The sequence below is a fragment of the Strix uralensis genome, chromosome 1 (genome assembly GCF_047716275.1).
Source record: "Strix uralensis isolate ZFMK-TIS-50842 chromosome 1, bStrUra1, whole genome shotgun sequence".
Lineage (NCBI taxonomy): Eukaryota > Metazoa > Chordata > Aves > Strigiformes > Strigidae > Strix > Strix uralensis.
In genome coordinates, this window is record NC_133972.1 from 64,332,403 (window position 1) to 64,347,357 (window position 14,955).

The window sequence follows — 14,955 nt, forward strand, 5'->3', positions numbered from 1 at the left end:
GAAAAGAAATCAAAAGCAATTTTTGAATCAGAATTGCCAAGTCTAAATTTATTGCAACTTATTGAATACATAGTCTCTAATGTCCCTGGCTTCTGGAATCATGTTACTTTATAAAAGCTTTCATTTTTTTTCTTTTAACAAAAGGAAATGAAAATAAAAGCTTTCTTTTTTTTTTTTTTTTTCCTTCCCTGGAATTTTATAGCCTCTTCTGGGTGCAGAGAAATATTGGGAAGACTTAATGTCTGAAAAAAGAAAATGCAGATAGGATCCCTGACATTTATAGGTTTAAATACTGTGACACTTCAAGGGTTTAGCTGGTGATTTTTTTTGTGGCATTTGAAACCAGTATTGCTGATGAATATAATATGTGCATACAAATGTTGTGTTCGTTACAGTGGGACCATAAGCATTAAAATAGCTATATAGTTACAATGTAACTTTGTTTGTTTAATCCTGGGACATACACATGGAAAATCAGGCATCTAAACCAGGAGTTAGCTTCGTTATCAGAGCTGCATTACATTGACTTCACATGCATAGCCTTAGGCATTTGAAAATATTGGCTCTTGTTCTTGGTTGTGCAATATTCAAGCAAGGTAGATGAACTGTGTGTGATGGCAATACATGAATGAGTTAAAATTGGATTGGCTTGTAAAACACATACGTCTAATATAGCGTTTTGGTAGCTCTGCTGTGGCTATATCAAAGCCACTTATAATAACACAGCTATTGAAATGCTGGGTTATATTTACATTCTAGAGGGGGAACAGTTTGTTGGTGTTGCTATACCATACTCAGAGTGACAGATGGAGCATTTGTGCCAGCAGATCTCAACATACCCTGAGCAAAACAAGGTATTTAGGAGCAAGTTCAGCTTGGCCACTCTATGGTGTTATGGCCAGCAGAAGCTATAGTACTCAGAAATGATGGTCTTCCCTTCTGCATGTATGAGATACACACAACCTAAGAATCCAAGCCCAGATTTGTTGCATTGGTTTATTAATGGATAAATGACCCCCTGTGAATCCCAGAGGGAATTTTTTTGGAGAAGAGTTGAACAAGGGTAGCAGCTCAGTTTGGAAATCACAGAAAAATTCACCCTCAACTTCGGCAGAATGGCTGGGGAGATTTTTAGGCCTCCTCACAGAAATGGAGATGGAGCCCAGCATCCTCACCCAGTAAGGGTAAGGTCTACATTAGAGGCAAGGCATAAAGATCCTCAGGGGGTAGGGCTGAAGCAGAGAAATGAAAATAGTGTATGTATGCGCTTTATTTTTGGAATGTGTATGTTTTACAGATGCTAATGGAAGGACGTTTCAATAAAATTCAGACTGTTTGTTTCTGTCTGCATTGCAGACCTGTGCACTGCAGCTTTGCACTTGTGTGGGAGAACTGAGAAGCCAGGCTGCCACTTGGAGTAAGGGGGGATCAAATGAGAATCTGTTTCATTATCCACATGGGATGAAATTTATAGAAGATGGAAAGCAGATCAGATTTAAAAGCTCCCTTAAGTGAGAAAGCGTGTCTTAGGAAAAAACAAACAAACAAAGCCATGATTAGCCACATTACAGGCTAGACACATCCCATGTGTTACCATCATGATAAACATGTGCTTTTCTCATGCATTTCTGTGCTACGTTCCATTTTACACATTATCTGCAAGTTGGCCTCTTGTGAAGCCAAATATTTGAGCAGGAGTCATCTCTGTGGTGTTAGAGGGGTCCGATTAGCAACTGAAGTGCAAACGGGGGCAGCTGAGTCAACGGCAGAGGTTGACCCCAGCAGCCTGCCAGGAAGGGGCAGCTTCGCATTCCAGCTCAGTGCAGTGGGAACTCGGCCAGCCCTGGCTCCCCAGGAAAAGTCATGAATTAATGCATGCCTCTGCCAGGGAACGGTGATGTGCTGACGGCATTGCTGGGGCCTCTTGGAAAGGGATGGTAATGGACTAGTTAGTGCTTCTGCCCCATGTTTGAAGAGCAACTTTTAACTATTGGGAGCATATAAATCATGGTTTAATAAACTGAGATGTGTAGGTTGTTAGTTTGGTCTACATCTCATTGCAGATAGTGCTCTACATATTTGATGTAAATGATAAAATGTGTCTGACTCCAAAAGCGAGTGTGTAGCTCAAGGGATAAATTGCATCGATGTTCTCAGGGGAATGAGAGATGCTGCTCTGATTAAGTCTAATGGAAGCTAATTTCTGCAGAGCCCCATATACTGCTGATGTCTTGCCTTTGTTGGGTTTTGTTTTACATTATTAATTAACCATACTTCTGCTTCCAAGCACTTGAGACCCCTTTGAAGTTGCAGTTTGATCAATTGATATGAAGTGTGCTACCGGTATAAACAACCTTATCGCATTAAACTGACACTTTAAGTAGTTCTGTGGCCGGAGAACTTACCTAGAAAGAACTTTTCTGTGCTGAATCATGACTCCATGTTGCTTTAGCAAAGCCTCCACCACCAAATGTTGGCTTTGGTCTTTAAAAGTGCCTGTTGTTCTAAGCAAATGTATTATCACTTTTAAGAGATAAAACATGCATTGCCACATGTTTTAAAGCAGTTGTATTGGCAAACAACTTTCCACAGAACACAAAAACTGCAGCCTGAAAGAGATCTATATAGTGGTTAAAATCTGCTATAGAAGAGCTCTATCATGAGGGGTTTGGCTATTTTTTTTTTTTTTTTGCAAAATGCTCAGTAGTTTGGGATGGCATAGCTGATCTGTGGTAATATTGCAGAGCTGAATGGACATATTTGTGTTTGACGCAAATTCTCCTGGGATTTACAGAAATCTGGCTCTGTGCTTTGAGCCATCTGACCTTTCTGTGCTTTGGCAAATGCCAGCTCACATGTAGGTGATGTTACCAGCCACAGGGAGGGTGATGGTGAGAGCGTGTTGTGCTCCTGCTTCCTCTTCCCCAGCAAACCATGGGAGCAGGAGCACCATGAGTGCTGGGACACTCCTGGCAAAGGAGGAGAAGGAAGAGGTTTGTTAGTAGAGTCCTATAATATCCACAGGGATATAGGAGGACATAGCAAAGTCAGCATTTTCAGCACAAATCAGCCCTGTAATCTTCATGAGGGAATGAAATCCCTCCAAGGCCAGCACCTGGCTGCCAGCAAGGTCTCCATCTTTGCTACTGATGTCATCAAAGATGCTTGTCCTGAATTTGGGTCCTGTTCATCAGGTGCTGGAGAAGGGACCAAGAGATAAGGAGGAGGGGTGGGGGAAGAGAAGAACTGGGCAGAGCACTGCTCTGAAGAGAATGGAAACAGTAAAGAAAAGCCTGTAAGCAGCAGGAAAGGGGACCCTTGCCCTTCTCAGCATCACTGCCCAGTAAAGAGGAAGGAAAGCTTTCTGGGGAGCCAGAGACAGTCCTTGGCTAAAGATTTTAGATCTGCATGAAAGGTCTCTGGAAGAGCCCAGAGCTGAGTAAAGGAGGGATGAAGTGGCCATGGATGCCTGTGAGTATTGAGGCCTTTCCTGCACCCTTTGCTTCATATATACTGCTGGCAGATAGTTTCCTTGTGTTCAGCACGCATTTCTCCTGTCTTGGTTTAATTTAATTGAGGTAAATCCCCTGTGTCAGCCAAACCAAATGGCTCCAAGTGCAAGAGAGGAAAGCCGACAACTCCTTAGGGAAGGGGAGGAGGAGAGGAAGGACATCGAGGGAAGGGACTCAGCCAGTTTTCCTTGATCACGCTGTGGCATGTGACCAGGAATCACAGGGTCCCTGGTTGCGTGTCCCCCCACCTACAGCAGCCATCCACATGTCTGTCACACTCTGACACTGGATCTGCAGCAACTGTTGCTTCAGCTGGCTGCTGGCGTGTATTTATCATCAGTGGTGTTGAAAACAGAGCCAGAGCAAAATGTCATTAAAACTCCAGCTCTAGATATTGACAAGAGACAAATAGAAAAGGATGATGAAGAAAATGGGATACATATTTTTTAAGCACAGGCTTGGGATATTTTCTTTTGGATTTTGATTGATTTCAGGGGACAGATCAAAGGAATGAAACAAAATATTTAGTAATGTCTTCTGTTTTTCCCGCATGGATTTATTTCTACTCATTCCTTGCACGCTGCTGTAGTACATAAATGTGCAGTGGCTGGGAGCACTTTCACCACTGGTAGGGCACAGGGCATGGGGAAGCAAGATCATTGATTAGCGCTGTCATGTCTCAGCAATGATAAACTTACGTAATCATGTCTGTCAGGGATCCTTTTTCTAATTGCATATTGCTAAGGGACTAGCACAGATTGCACCTTGTTTACCTTGGCCATTTTAGTGGCTAAGCTTGCTCTGTTTGATATCCTTTTTGTTTCTGTAGCACTCACCTCCTCCTGTGGCCAGCTGTGCCTGAGTACCCTATCCAGGTCTGATTATTTTCCTTCACACTAAATAGTTTTGATTCGCTGTCAGAGCCCTTTAATTTCATTGCAGCTTTGTTTACCAAGATGAAGCAATGCACTCAGAGCACAGAGTAACACAAATAATTGTAATTTTGGTGAAACTGCCTCCCCAGTTCCTGAGCTCTCAACCTTTCTGCTCTGCCTGCTCAGTACCAGTGGTACCAGCATACCTGGCTCCTGTCTAGTCTTGGTTTAAATCTGCTACCACTCTTGCTGCTACCAAGTTGAATGGAAGTTAGTGCATTCTTCAAAAACTGTGTTTGCTGGTCTTAACCCTATAAAGTTTCAAGTCTGTGCCAGGAAGTTTCTTTCACCCAAACTCCAGGACTTTGTGGGGTGGCAGAACCTGGCACAATCTGTGCTTGGAGTAGGGCTGAGCACTCCTTTTGCATCATTGGGACAGACAGGGCAAAGGCAAACACTGTCAGAGATCCCACACTTGGCCCTGCATAGTGTGAATACCTCGGACATAAGCTCTGCAAGGCTAGTGGCCAGCCACATGATGGTCCGGAGGTCTCAGCTGGTCTGAGATAGTGTTCAGCTTGTACCAACCGTGGTCCAACACCGACGCAGCTGAGTTGTTCCAAGTTGGATGCTGTTCAAGTTCAACAGAACTTCAGGGTGATGCTTCATGTTCAATTCTGCGTCAAGAAAAAAGTGTCAGCTAAATACCACCTACCTTCCACAAAACAGTGATTGAATTGCCTTTACAGTGGTGAAACTTTGGCAGAGTATATCTGTTTAATCAATGCAATAGTTTGGAAAAAAAAAAAAAAAAAAGCTTCTTGAGGCCACAGCTTTACAGTGTAATGGAACAAGTAGTGCAAATGAACTGCTGAAGCCCCCTGATGTGACAAGAGCCTGTAAGGATAAATCTTAGGGAAACATTTGGAGAGTTATGAGTGGTTATTCAGTACTATCCTGTCATCTCTTGAAAGGAAATATTGCGGAACTTACTGATGTTCTTTGCAGTCAGTCTGTAAGCTCTTGGTTGGTAGGAGTTAAGGATCATATGTTCATGCTGTCTCTGCACTGTCATCTTCTATTTTTCTGGAGGTGTCAGGAACATAATCAGCTGTCAGAAAAAATAGAGGCTCAGGAAAGCAAAGGATGTAGTTTTCTTGGCAAGTACAGTGTCCTCGTCATATGTCCTCTGAATCTGAACTGGAAGGACTAGACACCAGTCCCCTTTTTCGACTGGTTTTTGCAAGACCTGGCTCAGCGAATAAGCTATCAGCCACATGAACCCTTATCTAGATGGCTCTTTAAAGCCAGCTGGTCTTTTACCATCTGACTGATTCATTTGTGTTGAGCCTGTGACTCTCAGCATCAAATACATTTTTGCAAACATTCAGTAAACTGGGTTAATATATAGTGGTTTACTACTTGCAGAAATGCCCAAAAACTTGTTGCTGTCTGTCTGGAGGCAGATTCAATCTAAATGGCTTTCTGAGTCTGGGTATCCAGGGGATATGCAGGGACTGGGGTAGTGATGCTCTTTTCTGGAGCTGCCTGTGCTTCAAGGAACAGGTTGCAGCACTGCCTTGCTTTAACAACTGAAAACAACCAGCTTTCCAGTGCAATAGTTACTTGTTACAAGGAGAAAACCATTCATAATTTATTTTCAGAAATGAGGTCAAAATAGTGCAGCTGGGGAGGGAAGTGACTGGCGCAGCGGGTTGGTAATGAGATACAAAGCCTTTCCCTCTAGGTTAAATCCAGCTTCAGTCAGCAGTGACTAAAATCTTTTATCATTTGACAGTTGTTCACCACAGCCTTTGCAGCGTTGGCTTTGCTCTATGACATCTGAGTCAGTACTTGCATAACCAGCACCCTGCTCGGCTGCCTGTGCACCACACGGACCTGCACCAAGGTCCGGGGCAGGTTAGCAAGGAAGCATCGACTCCTCTTGCAGGGATCACGGTGGTCCTGTGGAGGGCCTCCTGCTCTTCAGAAGGCTTTAGGTTGAACATACTTTCTTCCTGGTTTGAAGCCCTGAACCCTGTCTGTTTCTAGCTGTGTCGGTGGGCAGGGTGGTGGGCTGGAGGTTGTAGTAATCATCTACTCTGAGTTGAAGAGCAGCATTAGAGAAGCTCTGCCAGGGCTGTGGCAGCAGCCTTACTAATTGCTTGATCTGGTCCTGACTGATGGAGCCATCCCTTCCCTGGGAGGTCTGGTCATGCCCTCAGGTTCCCTCCTCGCAGTCTCCTCTGAAGCCCTTCTTCATGTCTGGCCCTGTGTGCACAGATTCTTGAGGGGTTAAAGCCTTAAATAAAAGGGCATAAGTGTCTTCTGTACATTTCCTTTCCTTGACCATTGTGGAATTACAGAAAACAGCAGGGCAGACGGTCAGATCACTGCCCACAGGTTGTTCTCTTAGTGCGGATCTTCTAGTGACGGATGTGGCTTTCTTACTGATCCATCTAGGGGAGGAGGTACTGAGATCAGATGTTTAAGACCTGTCCATGGTTTTCTTTGTCACATTAACCAGTCAGAGTTGTTTCTGCTTTTTCTCCTTGCAGTGTATTAACATTTGTATCATAGACTTTGTCTGCATCTCTTATGTCTGAGCTTTCAGATATTGCCTTGTCCTAGTCAGAGAGGAAGGGCCTCTTCAAATGTACCTGCTTGGAGATGCACTGAGCTTTTGCCTGATGCAATGGAAGTACTAAGCACTCTGTCCACCTTACATGAATTTTATGGCTGCTGGACTTGCCTAGCTTCTGCAGCTTAAAGTGAGCTAGTCCTCTGGGTTTGTCACTTAGCTGTCCTGTATGTGAACAAACATGGCTTGGCCTTTCTGAGTCTGAGGACTGAAGCGATGGCTGTGAAATCCCTACCCTGTTTTAGAGTATTAACTTGAGTATAAAATAAGGGTAACTGAGAGTGTCAGTGTGAACTGCCTGTTCACAGCTGATAGACCAAAGCCTCTGGGGACTTAGGGAGACACCTGCAAAAGGATGAGAGCTGGTGTCATGGGAGGGAAAGGCAGAATGAAAGGGCAAAGGTATATCTCCTTAAATATAGATCAGATTTCCCCACTGAGTGAGAGAAATCTCTGGCATGAAGGTGTCCCCTGCTCCAAAGAGTCTGCTGTTTAGGTATTCACTCCCAACATGCTGAGTCCTTTTGGCTCCTACTGTTTTCATACACTTTATAGCAGGATGACAGCTCTGAGGAGTAAAACAAGCCAGGAATGTGACTGCTGTCATGTGCTGGAGGCATGCTGTAATAGTGACCTGGGATGGGCTGTGGGTTGAAGCTGGGGTTGGATGGCAAGGGAGGGGAAGGATTTCCTGGAGAGGAAAATTGCCTGGCCAGCCCTTTGGAAAAATGTAAGCATGCTCTGCTGAAGGGCACTTGTGCTCCTTCCTGCCAGAAGCTTGCAGCACCACAGAGTGGGGTGTTGAGAGGAGGTATCAGCTGCAACCTGCTGTGCAGCCAAGCAGAGGAAGCCACCCTGTGGCATGCTTTTGGGCGTTGCTCTTGCTGGTGCTCTGGTGAGTAGGCAAGTGGATGAGGAAGGTTTAAATCAACCTGCAAACAGAAGGTAAAATATCAAGAAAAAAAGAAATGTGTGAGGAATTCCTCTAACATAGAAATTCTATAGTCTCTAGTGGGCCTGAAGGGGAGCATTAGACTTAACATTTTAGCAGGAAGCGTAGAGAGGAGAGGAGACGCTTGGTCTGCAGAAGAAGGAGGCAGATCAAGAGTCAAGAAAGCATTTGTGGATGGGAAGACACAGGCCAACCTTGCGTCAGGTAGTAGACACAGAAATGTCAGAAATGTGTGTGGTCAATATAAACACTTGGTAATAGAGATATAAAATTGGACCAGATGTTGGTTGATCCAATGCAGTGGACATCACTGAAGTTTAGTCCCCTCCCATGAGTTTGAATTTTACTCATGGGGAGGTAAAAATAAGATGATGAAGTTCAAGGGAACATCCAAAATGATAGCATCATTAAATATTCCAGGGTGAATGTTTGTTCATGTGGCTGATACTTATTCAGGTACATGTTTAAAGTTCCCTTTAGGCTTTTGTTAACAAAGTAGGGATTAATTTCTGGCTGAACTCTTTCTTTAAGTAGGATCTGCCCAAGTGCTCATGGCTGTTGAGCATGTAGCATGCTTGCTAAGAGTGTTTGACTTGTACAGTTGTGGCAACACCAGCATCTAAAACTTTGTAGACATATCTTTTTAGTATACCTCGGATGGCCTCTTGGGGTAACTCTTGGCTCCATCCTGAAGTTTTGAGATGTGATATCACTGTTCTTCAGCCTCATTTCATTGTCGGGTATCATGGCAGTGCTTCCTTTGTTGCTAAGAAGGTGGAGAATCACAGCAAGAGGACAGGGCTTAATTTGATTTTAAGCTTACCCAGCTCCTGTGTTGGGAGAAGAAAATAAGATGGTAACTGATTCCTCATATATGGGAAGCATGGACTTGCCAGTGGTAGATAAGTACATCCCAATTCAGAGCATATTTTAAGTCTTTTGATATAGTTGGTGTTCTGGTAGATGGCTGTTCAGCTGTCTTCTCCCCTTTTTTCTCCCTTGTGCCCTCAACCAGATCCTAGATTGCCAACTCTGTTCATAGTAACTGTTAAAAGAACTCAGGCTGTAGTTTCCTGTACACTTCAAGTGGTATAAACCAGCAATGCTACTGTACAAAGTGATTCTGCTTTCTTCCTGGCCCCTTCCCCACTGCCCTCATGCTTGTGCCTAGATGAGTGTTTGTACTGCATCGGGAAACCACTCCAGGTTAGAACTAACCAGAAGGACAAGAGATCTGGGGTTTGTTGTATTCTACATCACTTTGAGATCTAAATTGTGAAAGGCAGAAGAAAGCCGGTGCGGTGTGAATCATTTCATGGGTAGGAGAGGATTAGTCTCTGAGCAGACTAGTGTCTAGAGAAAGCAGCCATTTACTGCACTAATGTTCAACTAAAAGCATGATCCAGTATCAATGAAGGCAATGGAAATTATACTAGCAAGTGGCGTAAGGAGTAGGAGCAGGGCATAGCAATTTATTTTTAATCAAACAAGAGCCATGAAGTCATTAGTTGTTTCTTCAGAAGGCTTCGGTAGGTGTGCTAGAGAGCACTGTGCCATCTCTGCTGTGCCATATGTGCACAAAAAGATTAATTCCCAGGTTAGCAAGATCGGAATGATGATGAGACAGAAGTCTGAGTCAGACACAGTGGGGAGAGGCAAATGCCACAGGCTGAAGCCGTGCTTGGACTCCTGCTGAATTTTGAAAAGAGCTAGAATGAGGGAGATTTTTTTGTTCTTTTAATAAGAGAAGAACCAGAGGGTTTGAAAAACATGAATTTCAGAAGCAAAGAAATTGCAAATTATGGCTTCATTCTCTAGCTACAGCTTTCCCGAGGATTTGGAGTACTTTGCAAATATTTAATTACTCTCACTTCAGTGCCCTTGTAAGCATTGCAGAAAATAAGCAAAAGTAAACTGTGCTGCAGGACTTGCAATCCAGCTGTAAATCTGATGCCTTTACTAGCACCTCTAGAGCTATTTTTTTCATCGTAAGAGTGGGAAACTGAGGTTATATAAACTGATAAATTAAAAAGAGAACAGGTCCCGGGACCTGAGACCTGAAGACTCTGCTCCAACAGCTTTATAACCTGCTATTCCGAACCTCAGAAAGTGGCACAGTCTAAATGCTCGCCTTCTTGCTGCGCGGCCGTAGCTGTGTGCAGCATTACAGTATGCATTCCCCAGGCACCAGCCCTGGAGCTGTCATGCGTACACTGTAAATGGATATCCTAGTGGTCTTTATGTGCATTAATATTCTGTCTCTCGGTTACACAGAGAGTAGATGTACTATGCAGATGAAATCACCCACAGTGATTTCAGTGGGGTTCTGCAGGCTCAGATTTAGAATGTTCTTTTCATTAAGTTGGACCGCTAATGACATATTTGTAAAATATTTGGGGTTTTTTTCAGTTTCTATGGGGTGTTCCTCTGCTTTAGCATGTTACAGAAATAAGGTACATGGTTAAGGCACTGATTTAGAGCAAGCAAGCTAAGAAGATCTTTACCTCAATTCCCTCATTTTTTTAAATTTACATTGGATGAGCATATCATAAATCATAGGAAAAGCAACAACTTACCCAGTTTTGCAGCCCCCTAAGCAGCTGCTTTTGAAAAGCTGACATTTAGTGCAGTGATTAAGTATGAAATCCATAAGTGTGAAATTAAGCATCAGAACAAGCAAGTATTTAGTTCCAAACTTGTCTTTTTATGTTGCATATACAACATTCCCCCTCCCACCTTTCCCCCCTTAATTTTCCTCCTCTTTGCCTGTCAAAATGTACCCCCTTCAGGTTGGGGCCTGTGTTATCTGTTAGGTTTGTGAAGCACGTTGCACACAGTGGGTGCTACCAGAAGCAAAACATGAATGCTGATGATGGAGGCTGTGATTTGGAAGCTGGACAAAACCAGGGAGAGGGTGCCGGAGCAGAAAGCAGTTATAGCAGCCACGAGCAGAGGGCAGGGTTGATGGAGAGACAGACAGTGCTGGCCACTGAAGTGTCACCAAAGAGGCAATTTTCATCTTTCTGCAATGGCAAGGGAACATTTAGCTCAGCTTGGCTCAAAACAGCAAAGAAAGACTAGATAGGACAACGGACATTAATGTGGAAAGGGCTGTTAAATGTTAGCTGGAGCAGCCAGACGTCTTTGCTAAAATCAAAAACAAAAGTTATTTCATTAAAGCCTCTGAACACAAAGTACTCTGTGAAAGTTTAAATGCCAGGTGGTGTATTAAGTAAATAAAGTAGTCCTGCTGTAGGCATTGTTTCTCACAGCAGCCGGCTATAACCAGCACACAGTACAAGTGACCATGTGAATCTCTGCCATGTGATGTAGCGCTATGCCTGGCTAACGTGCTGATACGGGGCTGGGAAGTCAGAGGAGACTTTCCTTTCAGCAGTTATCAGTATGTTGATAAGGGCTAACTATTGCACGTGGCTTATTTGCATGGATTGGCTTAAGCTCATTAGTCATCTAGTTTGGATCAGAAAAAGAAACTCAGGGTTTGCCCAGATGTCATGTGTCTTTACAGCGCAGTTTGAATGGAGTGATTGATTTTCATTTTAGTGACTTTTTAGATTGGTATCATAGTACTGCACAGTTAGCTTTTGTTATAACCCAGCAGTTGCCCCCAGGCGGCAGTTGCAGAATGTCATATCCCATTATCGGCAGTCCTGGGTTTGTGTACAGCAGGAGCCATTTGGAAGGTGGCACTCTCAAACCCCTCTTGCTCTGCTGTTAGTAGCAGAATTGGAAAGTTAGCCAGGTGATGCAGAAAGTGAAAAGCTGGTATTTGCAAGCTTCTTGACCCCACGCTTTGTGGGTGATGGATGCGCAGGAGGATAAAGCATTCTTTGCTCACGTGTGCTTCTCATAGAGATGCATGCCCAAACGTCGTCCTCATGCTTCTTGCGGTTCTACTGGATGTTTTCCCATCATGCTGTTACCTGCTGAAGATCACTGCTAATGCTTTACTCCTACCATTGGCATTTGTGCTGGCAAGGTACATGTTGCCTGTGTTTCTGACGGTGTGTGCTGGCCACAGCTGTGGGGTGCTGAGTCTCTCAATATAATTACTATGCTGAGCTAATTGCTTATGCTTGGCTCAGGCACTTACTCAGTGGCTACTCAACCATTACCAGGACCTCTACATTTATTGCCTGTGAGGCTGTCAAACAGCAGTGGAATGTGCATTTGGCTGTCTCAAAAAAAAAAAATCCCCAAAAAACACCTTTCTTTGCCATCAAGCTCATGGGTGATCTGTTCCTTTGCTTGCCCATGGTATTCTCTCAAATATTTGCAAGACAGAGGAGTGGGAGAAAACTGGGAGTTAGAAGCCCGGCTGGAACCTTCCTGACAATGTCAACTAGAAAAATCCCATTGGGAGGGATGCTCTACACCAGGATTTCTGGTCTCTGCTTGCTGTGCTTGGATCACATGTATTTGTTTCTTTAAAAGCAACAAATTTGTAATTGTATACATCTCTGGATCCTATATACTACTTCCTGCAGCTTGCCTACAGCCCTGAGAGGCCAAGTTCAGAGCCCTTGACAGCCACCTCTCTCCTGACAATCAAGCCCCCTGGTCAACTCACGTGCTCCGATAGAAATTTGTCTGTTGAATAAAGGAAAAATACAAGTCTGTTGAAAACAAGCAATGCAAAACAGAAAGTGATGAAACTCATCTAATTGTAAAGAATAACTATTAAGAAGGAAGTGTGAAAACAGAGGCTCACTGTGGAGGTTTCGGTCTCAGATTAATAAAAAAATCTGCAACTTGTTTTTGGAAACAAGTAAGCTTCCCATTGAATGGTGTACCAGCTACATGAAAAGCCATGGAATTGTTTTAGTAAGACTGAAACAAATGTGCTTACTAATGCAGGTAGGACAGACGCTGCTCAGCAGGAACCAGGGAGGTTAGATGAAGGACTGGAAGGCCTGGCTATTATGAGTGACGCGCTGTTGATCACAGATACAGGCTATATGGTTTGATAGTAGAAGCTGTATGTTCTTGTATGGCGGGAGGCATGCTGTGTATGACCAAGTGAAAATGCTAGATATGGCAGGAAATTTCCTGAGCAGTATCTGTCATATTTTTTGGTACAATAACTCTTAAGATTACTTTTCAGGCTTAATTTTTTTTTTTTTTTTTAATAACAGGTATTTTACAACATTAGTGTCAGTATCACCAATACTATTTGAATAGAAACAGCCAGTAGCCATTTACCTGCTTACGGGTTCATAGTTTTACTGCCATTAAGTGGCATTAAACTTCATTTCACATAATGTGCATCAATTTGCTTATGTGTCAAAATTAACATAGTATTGTGTCTGAAGAGTGAATCAGCTTAATGAACAGCTGGCTCAACTCAGATTCACTTGTGCTGCTAACTACTTAAAATTCAGGAGCCACAGCCTGCCGCCTTCTCTGTTTCACTGCCAGCTGAAGAATGGAAATGAAAGGACAGTCTTGTCCTGGGAAGGAATCGAATAAAAAGTGTCACATGGCAAATAGAAATTCCTTTTGGATTTTTTCTGAGAAGTTTCAGTCTAAATGGTAAATGAATATATCCCTATGTGTAATCTTGGAAAGCTAAATAGCAACAGTACAGCTTTATATGTTAGCAATGGCATTATCTGCTTGATCAGGTACAGGACAGGAGAATACTGAAGTGTGATTCCTAGGAAGAGGTAAACTGCAAAAGTGATTTATTTTTCAAGGTTAGTAACTCTCACCAGTTCTGGCTACTTCGTCTTAAGTACACAAATAGAAATTAAAGTTTGAGAGGAGGCTGCTGGCTGTATTCTTTGGGCCGTCAACAGGGGAGTGTGACTCTATTACAAACCACCTGAAGCCACCCTTTGTACAGGAGCATTAGCACATCCCTGAAATCCCTAGCAGCATCATTTGTGGACAGGTGGCTCCAAAGGTTCATGGGGGAAGAGGCTGTTTTTTCTTGCTGGAAAAGGGTTGATATGAAAGGGAAGCTTTGGCAGGAATCACTGGGCTGTGAGCATCCTTCCTCCCAGAAACAGCAGATGTATCCTGCCAGGTCAGGCATGAAATGTAGGTGACAGAACTAATTGTGGGTGTCACCCAGGGAATGTAGGAAATGTAGGAGGGCAGCCACCCTTCTTCCCTTGGGAGCAGGCAAATGACAACATAGCGCTTTATCCTTTCCTGTTATGTATCAGTAGAGAGCTGGTTTGGATCAGAATGCCCAAGCAGGTGGGTGGAAAACTTAATGCTGTGAAAAATAAGGGCTTTATTTAAATACCTAGAGAAACAAGTGAAGGTAGCAGCATTATTTTTGTATATTTGTGACCGACTAAATACCAGGTAGTGTTGCGTGCTAACTTGGGTGAAAGTTGTGGGCTCCGCTGTTACAGCAGTACTTTCTTGGGGCTTGTGCATCCAATCTGTGATGTGCAGCTAGATCCCAGCTGAAGTTGCGCAACTACAGGCACGGAATTGAATGCTGGGCCATCACTGCGTGCCATCAGACAACACTGTCACAGGGAGAAGGCAACTGGAGATCACCCCATTTTGCTCAAATGGTGATATTTAGTTCTGTTAGGATCTCAAATATGTACTCTGAGTAAAGGTATACTATAATACAAAAGTTGTTTCTTTACATTAATGCATCACAGTATGCATGTATGCATATAGTCTTATGAATATTATTATTCACATGCATATTCAATTATGCAAATGTCAGGGCTTATAATTCATCATCATGGAGACCACACAGTTATCAGGAAATGTCGGGATGAATCAGAACAAAGCAAAATTCTTGGACTCTTTTAAAACTCGGCAGGGACAATCAATAGAAAACATGGGACAAAACCTTGTGTTAGCCAGCGATACAGTAACTGTGACACAGTAACTGATATGCTAGATTTTCTCTCTCTTTTTTTATTTTTTTATTTTTTCTAAAATTCTAGTTGTATGTTATGGAAAAAGGACATTTCATTATGC

General features: G+C 43.2%; 1 protein-coding gene and 1 long non-coding RNA gene across 5 annotated transcripts in view; one reads left to right on the forward strand and one right to left on the reverse strand.

The window, feature by feature from the left end:
- Positions 1-14,955, forward strand: part of PRKAG2 (protein kinase AMP-activated non-catalytic subunit gamma 2) — a 222,529-nt gene that overhangs the window by 130,287 nt on the left and 77,287 nt on the right. Inside the window, exon 1 of one of the 4 annotated variants that reach the window (XM_074869163.1) lies at positions 7,872-7,973. The exons of the other annotated variants lie outside the window; for them this stretch is intronic. The gene's annotated coding sequence lies outside the window, so the exon portion shown is untranslated. Of the gene's footprint in view, positions 1-7,871; positions 7,974-14,955 lie in introns of those variants that run through there. 4 annotated transcript variants of the gene reach the window in all.
- Positions 3,881-8,862, reverse strand: LOC141943578 (uncharacterized). Its single transcript, XR_012629001.1, has 3 exons — positions 8,633-8,862; positions 5,381-5,498; positions 3,881-5,064 (listed from the first exon to the last, which is right to left on the reverse strand). It is a non-coding gene; the product is annotated as an uncharacterized LOC141943578 (long non-coding RNA).